Source organism: Anas platyrhynchos, chromosome 1 (genome assembly GCF_047663525.1).
Source record: "Anas platyrhynchos isolate ZD024472 breed Pekin duck chromosome 1, IASCAAS_PekinDuck_T2T, whole genome shotgun sequence".
Taxonomy (NCBI): Eukaryota; Metazoa; Chordata; class Aves; order Anseriformes; family Anatidae; genus Anas; species Anas platyrhynchos.
Genome location: NC_092587.1, coordinates 178771725 through 178780929, shown reverse-complemented (window position 1 = coordinate 178780929; position 9205 = coordinate 178771725).

The window sequence follows — 9205 nt, the reverse complement described above, 5'->3', positions numbered from 1 at the left end:
TGTATCAGATGTGGCCAATGTTATAAAAACTTATCTTCACTTGAAGAATTGGATTTGTGGCTAAAAATTATTTATTTGTGGCTAAAAATCCATACCTGTAACAGTAGTGGAGAGTCTGATGTGAGAGTTAGTCTTCAGCAGCATAGGACAGAAGACTAACATGATGCTGAGAAAGCCAAAGTGTTCAAAGACTCTGTTTCTTTACTCTTTGGTACACACTAAAAGATTAATTGTAATCAGATAAAACAGTTGACAGAAACAACAGAGGGTAGTAATACGTGCTGTGATTGAAGAGGAGGAATTGGAAAGACAGACAGGCCAAAGGTTACAAAGTCCAGCGAGCTGCTTTAAAAGTTGGCGTGACCTGCTAAAAAAGAGTCTAAGAAATTGGTTGAAGTGGTTTCAAGGCCAAGGGACTCGACAGAGAAATGGAGAACCTGGGTTTGGGGTTCTTCACGAGCCTGGGGGGAGACTCGTGTTCATGTCTTTAGCTTCTGAAAAAGTGCTCGGGGGAAGTTGTCCACAGATGTTCCCCATCTTCCTTGTTAAATCGATGAGATGTACAAAAAAGCATAGAAGTCACAAAACAGTTTTGTTCAAAGGTTGTTGGCAGTGATAACTATTACTGTTACCAGATGAAAGCAAGCTGCAGGTAGGATTTCAAAGGGTGGGTGAATTTGCTTTTATTGGACTAACTGTGCAGCTCTTTGCAAGTTCCATATTCTCTTCCTAAGATGTTTCCTGAAGTAATAGTAAAAAGAGCATCCAATAAATTATAGTCCCCATTAAACCCTGTTAAAGGAGTACCTTATGTTTCCAGAAGATGAACACTGAGATAGCCAAGTATTTATGAATCGGATCACAGACATCTGTTATGCCAAAGTTTTTTACATTGCTGAAGAGAGCACGGGTAAAGATGTCCTTAAATTGTTTTATGCTCTTGGTTTCTCTACAGCAGCTCAAGAGGGGAAGTAACAGAGGTAAAGAGCTTCACCAGTTTGACTTCAGTGACCAGCAACGATTCACCTCTTCACTCTACCATCGTTATTTTTTTTTTTTTTTTAATTTCTGACAGCCTCCCTCCCAAACTAGGGATCGACAGGAGCCTGTTCTGGGTGAAAGAAGATTTAAAAGCGTATCCTGGTCAGAAAAATTACAGCCTTTTATTCCTCCTCCGAGGTGTGGTTGGTTACTTAATTTCCAAATGATGATTAAACTTGAAGAATCCCCCAAGGCTCTTGGAGCATCTGTGTAACTTGTATTTCTTTCAAGCAATTCTAGTAGCTTAAAACGTACAGTGTATTTGGCAGAGCTGTGGTAGTGTGATCCCATTGTTTTATGCTTCTTCAGAAATAAAGTCAGTCGTTTTTGAAAGGCGCTGCCTTCATCTGTGAAAGCATTTGTCAGTCAGGTTCCTCTAAAGCTGCACCTCTTTCTCGAAGTTTTTAGGTATGAGCAGATAGCCAGTCCAGAGCAGTGGGTATTTTTAGAGGTAACTGACATTATCTGTATCTCTACTTTTTACATTGATTTCAGAGTTCTTGCAAGAACAGCATCTGTTCCTGGTGATTTATAGTGGCTGAGTTTTTCAAGCTGCCAATAGACTCTTCCTTTGAGACTTCCAGGCCTAGTGAAGCTACTCTCATTTCCACATAAAGCGTGCCCTTGGGACAGGGATTTCTTCATCACCCTCTATATTAAAAACAAATCCTGTATTTTATTTATATTTGCTGTTCCTTTCTTCATCCTCTACAGGTACAGGAGCGTGTTCTTCTGCAGTACACGTGGAAGCAACAGCTCTGCGGAAGAGCAGTGTTTGTTCCTCCATCCCATAGTCCTCCAGACTGCCAGTGACTATCAGTACAGCTTTTCATTAGCCTGTGGTATATCAGGTAGACATCTGTTATTCACTAATTTATAGCTAATTGGCATTTAGCTGCTAAGATTGGTTTTAGTTTTGGAAATTTTAGCATTTCTGTTTTTCTATTGGAGGAACTGTTTTAGTCCAGGAGGAATTTTGTATCAGCACATACCCCATGAATGAGCACACGCAGAAAGTTCCTGTGTAATGTGGTGTTAGGACCATCCATGTAAGATACCATTTACTTGGTTTGATGAGCATTACCTGAATCTTCTAAGAAGGCTGAGCAAGCAAAACCTCTTGCCTCAAAGTGTCACAAGTGATAGAGGCACCTTGTCTCTGGTTCTAGTTTGCTTGAGCGGAAACACTGAGAAAGACCAGAAGAATCTTTTGCTTCTTCCACTTCTTGATGTAGGCTGTCAGTGTGTCTCCTAACACAGCTAGACCTTGAATAGAGGGTGACAAGGAGCAGAATATTTGCAAAGCAGATCCTCACTTTCTCATTGTACATAGCTCAAACCTGGGAACACCGGGCTGCGTTATGCTGCAGACTTGGAACTACCTTGGGTATTTCATAGCACGTGCTCTGCAGTTCCTGGATCCTTTACCAGTTGTGTTGCTGAAGCAGAAATCACCAGTGGCAGTGATACTGGAATTAATTCTGATGAAGTTGAGTCACCTTTGGATCCTTCAGTTGAAAGCTGATGGAGCAATCCAGCAGTCCATTATCAAATCAGGCTCAGAATTGGCCCTTATGACCCTCTGTGGATGTCCAGCCTTCAGCATTGACTGAACCATTCTCTGCTCTGCTGGTACTGAGATAATTTCCTGTAAGTCTCCAATACCGTGCAGGACTAATTCTATAGAAAATATTTCTGTGCTCTGTCAGAATTAGAAGAGAAGAGAGGGATCCTTCTGTAAGGTTCTCTTTAGATGGACATCCCACACTAGGTAGAGGCATCAGATGTGGTTCATTCACAGTAGGGTTGCTTATAGAGAAACAGAGACTTTCACTGCATTTTTCAGCACCTCTCTATGCTCATGAGCAGTTATTAAATGGCAAGGATCCTTGAGGTACCATCTAGACATTTAGATGAGGCCCTGGGCAACCCGATCTAGTGAGTGGCATCCCTGTCTGTGGCAAGGGGGTTGGAACTAGATCATCTTTGAGGTCGCTTCCAACCTAAGTCATTCTATGATATTTAACTTCAGCTTTCAAAGACTGCCTGTTGTTGATGTGTCGTGCTAAGTGCTGTCAGACCAGAATATGGTCTTGGGACAGCCTTCACTGGAAGGAAGGCAGTCCAATAACAGCAAAAATTGATGGGGTGGAGGAAGAGTAACTTTTCTAACTTCTGTATCTGCTGCAGAAAGAGCTACCCTTCTGTAAGTGAGGGTACCCAACTACCCAAGTATGCGAGCCCAACAGGGTATTGTTAATGAATAGGTGTAATCAATAATTTAAAGTGGTGCTAAGAATTGCCACAGGCACCTAGGGAGGCATTTAGATCTGGTGCAGTCAAGACCGTTTATAGCAATCGCTTTTCCAGAGACAGACCTCTTTATAAAGACAACTTCTTTATGGGCTTTTTGAATTACAAGCAGCTATTAAGTGTTTTGTGATCTGTTTAGTATAGACAAGGTCCTGCACACTATTCATAGGGCCCTGGGAGTAAATACCAGTTCCCAAGAACAGGCATCGCAGCACAGGCTTTTCAACTGCCCAGACCTACATGCCTTCCAGCAAAGCTACACAAAATCTCAAGAGAAAAAAGAAAAACCTCTTCCTCGTGTTTAGTGGTTCACCTGCTTCTTTCATCAACACGGCAGAGCATCTGACTCTTTGATCTGGAAGTTTTCAAGTTCTGCCTTCTTCCTTTCAACCACTGAAGTGGTTTTGTAACAGGTTAGTGCCAGGCATCAGAGAGACAGGCTTGCACAGTCTATTTTAGTTACTCATTGACTCCATTCTCTTCCAGGGCATTTTAATATAGATAATTAGTAACGTCCCTTTTCCTATGGAAGAGAAGAGAAATCCTACTTCATCTTTTAAAGAGGGAGGGGAAAACTGTTGAGTTAATGACTCAGTTCCAATACAGCATCCACTTTGGCCTGTCCTGGATCTCAAGAGATGCAAATATGTACATCTGAAAGATCAGACAATAATATTTTCAGCTAGTAGTTTTTCAACACCAAGTAAAACGCCTTGCTTTGAGTTTTCAAAACACTTATTTCCATGCTACCACACAGCTTGAAGGAGCTACGTGAGAGTTATAGCCTCCTGTGTAAGACCAGTTCAGTGAGAGCGCGTCAGGCTTTCAATAGCTAAGCACAAGAGTGCTGTGGCACAGCATACAGGACGTGCTGTACCCAATGGAGGAGTCATACAAAAGTCGCACAAGTGTCCCTCTACCTGGAATTGCATTTTCTAGAAAAGGTTCTGCAGGAAAGTCTCTGAAATGGAAGCTGAGTCTAGCGAAAAGTTGATCGTTTGTCCATCCTTTTCCACGTGTATCTGTACAGGTGTCAGGACTCCATATGAAGAGCACTTAGCTCTGGATTGCGGTATCATATTTCAGAAAGCTCTTACTGAATGGTGACAGGCAACAGTTTGCAGGTTCTGCTTTACTGATCTGAAGATTCCCCATTTAGGAGTTTGCTGACAGGGTTACTGCTTTCCATACTGCACGTGGAATTGAAGTAAAGGCCTCCGAGAGGAGGTGTCCAGTCCAGTGGAGGCTTACTGTGCTGGTGCTGCCAAGGCAGAGGTGGTAGCTTCAGCACTTGTCTATGCAGCCACCAAAAGCTCAGCTTCTGCTTCCAGGCATGAGATATCAAGATGATTAACCCACCTACTGTTTGGATCCTGCAATGGTTCACCTCCTAGTGCAGGTACAGAACTGACCCGAGAGAGAAATGTTGTTTGGATATGCAAAATTTGTCAGATGTTCTACAGATCTACCTACCTAGAAAAAATGTTCCTGAAGTCTCATTAATGTCTAACTCTCCCACCCAAGTCATTCTGTGCCTCTTCCAAGTTCCTGTAGCAGCTGTCACCTGCCCATTCATTCACCCCATCAGATCTTTTACTTTTCTCTATCTGATGTTGCTAAAATTTGAGCTGTTAACTGTCCTCCCTTGGATTCAGCAATTTGTGTCTGGTTCCCCAAAGGCACTGACGCTCTCCAGCCATGTGTTATCCCTTTACTCCTATCAAAGGGGAAATTATTTGGGTTTGCTCTCTTCTGTGGGTCTCAGCCCTCCTCTAGAGCATGACCTGTTCCTCTGTTGTACCAGTGGCCAGGCCAAGGAGCAAGCTGAAGACATTGCAAAAAGATGCAAAGATTAAAGATGGAAGGTTCAACATGTGTCGCGTACTGTTTGCTGTTGGATGCAGCGTTGTAAACGAAATGCTTTGTCTGTATTTACTTTTATTCCCCAGTTTAGTTATCACTGGGGGGGGGGGAAACATAGACCAGTCTTTTCAGAAGGCCCTCAATGAAAGCTGCAAAACTGCCATTGAAACTTAAAGAAAACTGAGTTCCCAGACTCGATGTTTCCAATCTCTTGCCTTTTTTTCCTGTGTAGCATCAGGCTGGAACGATGTTGCAATGTTTAATTCTGAACAGTTTCAGCAAGCCCTCAGCTGACTGTTGTAGCAGGAACTTGCTTAGAAAGCAAAGCACCAACTTCATTCTCCAAAGCAGATTTGTACACATTACAGTTTCCAGCCTGTAGGGCGACATTCATCATCCTGCTGACCAGAAAGAAGCCACCAATTAACTGAACCATCGCGTCGGAGGGGAAATGGAGTAGAAACGGGGTAAGAACTCTTGGAGAAATTTACACGTCAGATCACACTTGCAGATAAAACTTCAGGGGGTGGTTTCAGCAGAAACTGTGCTATGGTCTAGAAGGCTGCCATTCCCCCTTTTTGCAAATGGCAGGCAGATTTATTTGTGTTTTATGCGATGACTGGTGATTTACATCCCACCCACCCATCTGAGAGCATTCTGGGCTCCAGGCATATCTCCAGCCAGTTCCAGGCTATTCAAAGGGTTGTTGGTCCGTCCATTTACTCGTCACAACCAGGCCTTCTGTGACTAATTACGGCCTGACTGCAGCAGGAGATGGCAGCTTCAAAGAGTGGGAATCTTCAGCCGCGCTAGCAGTTCCCTCGCTTCTCAATTCTTTATTTATGTGGATTACATTGAGTTGACAGATTTAACTGGGCTGTTGAAGATACGGTCAAAGAAGCAGAGTCCCTCCCTTCCCTTTTATTGTTTTCTGAAGACATAACAGTCATATGCATCTGTCACTAGAGAGAGGAAGTTCTCCATCACTGGGCTTGATTTGGGCTTTTATATGCTGTTTCAGTAGCATCTGGGAATAGATCAATATAATATTTGGTAGGGAGTTGTATTTCCTCGTGATGCACTGTAAATCTTTTATTGTAGATACTCCCACTGTTTATTGTTGAAAATCAATAAAAATAAACCTTGTAAAGTTAAAGCCTGGCAAGGGTTCAGCACAAATCACAGGGAAGGAGCGAGAGGCAATGAGCCTCCCTCCCCCTCTTGGCTAGTTCCCAGCTTGTTTCCCAATGAATATTCAATAACACTTTCCAGCAATCTGGGAACAAACTTATTTCTCTTGAATTATTCAAAGTTACGAACGCTCTGTTGTGGTCTCAAACAGGACTTCTAACCCGCTTTGGCTGCTTTCTGGCACTGAATTCAGCTGTGGATCAAAACCCAGTATCACCCAGATCCTGTGTTGGATATACGTTAGCCTTATCCCTTCCAGAGACGGACGAAAGCACGTCGGCCTCGTTCCGCTCAGGTTAACCGGGTAATTTGTGAGCATTACCACTGGATATTAGCCAAAATAGGTTAAAAAGAGGGAGCAGCCTGCTGTGGAGAGAAGCTCCCCAAAAGTCAGAAGAGAATTTACAACCCCTGTTTGCACGCAAGGTGGGATGCAATTACTCTGGCATCGTACTTTGCTCTGTGGCTTCTAATTCCTCACATACTGCATCTTATGGTGGAGTCTTCAAGTCATGAGGTTCAACTACACAGGGAAATGAGAAATGTTTGGGAATTATTTAGTGAAGGAGAACGCAGCACCAAGGCCAAGCTAAAAGGTTGTTCTTTTTTAAGTCTTAGCACAGTATCAATCACGATACGTTTATTTAGACATCTATTCTTGATTGCACTGTGTTATGAGCAGTGGCAGCAGAATGTACAAGAAGGTAGTGACTGTACCTCCTGGAAGAGTGAAACCCCTCAGGAATTACCATGTTGAAATCAATACCCAAAGAATCTTTGCAGAACAGGGGGGGCAACGCAACAAAAAGAAGAAGAAGGTGTTTCTTGTCGGACTCTCCCCTTCCCAGTATCAGCAGATCCATGAACGGTTCGGGTGGCAAACAAAGGACACATCCCCAGAAGAGACACTGAGAACAAGAGGGAACTTTCCAACATTGAATAAAGAAATACAGGACGAAATCCAACTATAAAGGAGGGAAAAATGATTAAAATAAAGAAAATACAATACAGTTCCAGGTTGTTCCAAACAGTCTTAAGTTGCGTCAACGGTCTCAAGTCTTTCCAGGGATGTTCAGATTGGACATGAGGAAGGATTTCTTCTGTCACATAAAATCTAAGTATTTGAAGGACTCAGTGGCTGCATTATCTTACCTCTTAGTTCCTTTCCCTCTAGCCCCCTTACTGCTGTGGGAATCCACTGGTGTGTTATAACAGAGGAGAGCTCACTGCGCCCTGCACATCCAGAAAGGAGCTGGAGGACCGACTGGCTCGTGGTGCCCCAGTGATACGGCAGGCAACTCCCAGCATCTCCTGCCCTGGAGCAATTTGCAAAGTTTTGCAGAATCCGAGGAATAATAAAAAGGCAAATACAGAACGGAGTTTACTGTAATCAGTAAATTTTGTACCCTCCCGGGAAGGAGGAATTCTCTTGAGCAAGTGGGCAATGACTTGAAGTGAATCAAGCCAACCATTACAAATTCCAACTTTGTTGGAAAAAATGTCTAAATGTTTCAAAATGACGACTGCCATTTGGTTGTAGCTCTGCCATTGCTGCTTCCACTTTCTATGCAAAGAAGTCCAGGCAGGTGCTTTCCTTCGAGGACCCAGCTCACCACCAAACCATCGCCAATTAAATTTATCCCGCGGGTATCCTGCAGGACAACACGCACTCGGGCACTTCCACCAAGTTTCTGTTGGGTTATTGACTCACACTCACTTGCTCTCAAACTTACTAAGGTACCATTTTTTTAAAAAAAAAAAAAAAAAAAGCACAAGTGACAGAGGTGATACTTCTCAGCTCATTTCTAAGCATCAATGATAGAACAACGTGGGAATCCAAACTTACTGGCTGCCATGAGCTTTACATCAAAGATGTGCCCAGTCCCACTGTACGTGCTCACACCAGGTCAAGGTAACGTATGCATGGTTCCTTATGGGACGGGAACTTTCACTGGTGTGTTTTTCCACTGCCAGAATATTAGGGTGAAAGAACGGTGTTTGTGCTGAATAAAAATTAACCCACTGTAAGCTGTGTCACCGAAATGACCGAGCCCAGAGGGTGGTGATGGGTCTCATTGGGTCAGTACTGGGTCCAGCCCTGTTTAACAGCTGATGGTGATGGTGGGGCCAAGTGTGCCCTCGGTATGTTTACATGTGACACAAAACAGGGCAGTGGCAGATTCACCAAAGGGCTGTGCTGCCCTGAGGGACATTGACAGGCTGGAGAAACGGGCTGACAGGAACCTGCTGAAGGCCAACACGGAGAAGTGCCGAGCCCTGCACTAATGAGCCCCTGCTGCTAAGGAGGCTGATGGTGTCCTGGGCTGCGTTTGGCAAAGCATCAGCAGGAGGTCAAGAGAGGTGATGCTTCCCCGCTGCTCAGTGTTGGGGAGAGTCCATGTAGGGCCACCCAGGGGAGGAAGGGCCTGGATCACCCCTCCTGTGAGCAGAGGCCGGGAGAGCTGGGACTGCTCAGCCTGGAGAAGAGGAGGCTCAGGGGGATCTCCCCCAGGGCTGGGAATCCCCGCAGGGAGGGGGCAAAGAGGCCGCAGCCAGGCTCTGTTCAGGGGTGCCCAGCGCCAGGCCAGGGGCAGTGGGCACCAAGGGGCAGGCAGGAGGCTCCCTCTGAGCACCAGGCAGCACTTCTGTGCTGGGCGGGCGGCTGAGCACTGGCCCAGGCTGCCCAGAGAGGCTGGGGGGGCTCCTCCTGGGAGTCCTGGGCACCCTGCGCTGGGGGCCTGCTGGAGCAGGGCTTGGGGACAGAGCCTACAGAGCTCCCTGACAGCCTCAGCCCTGC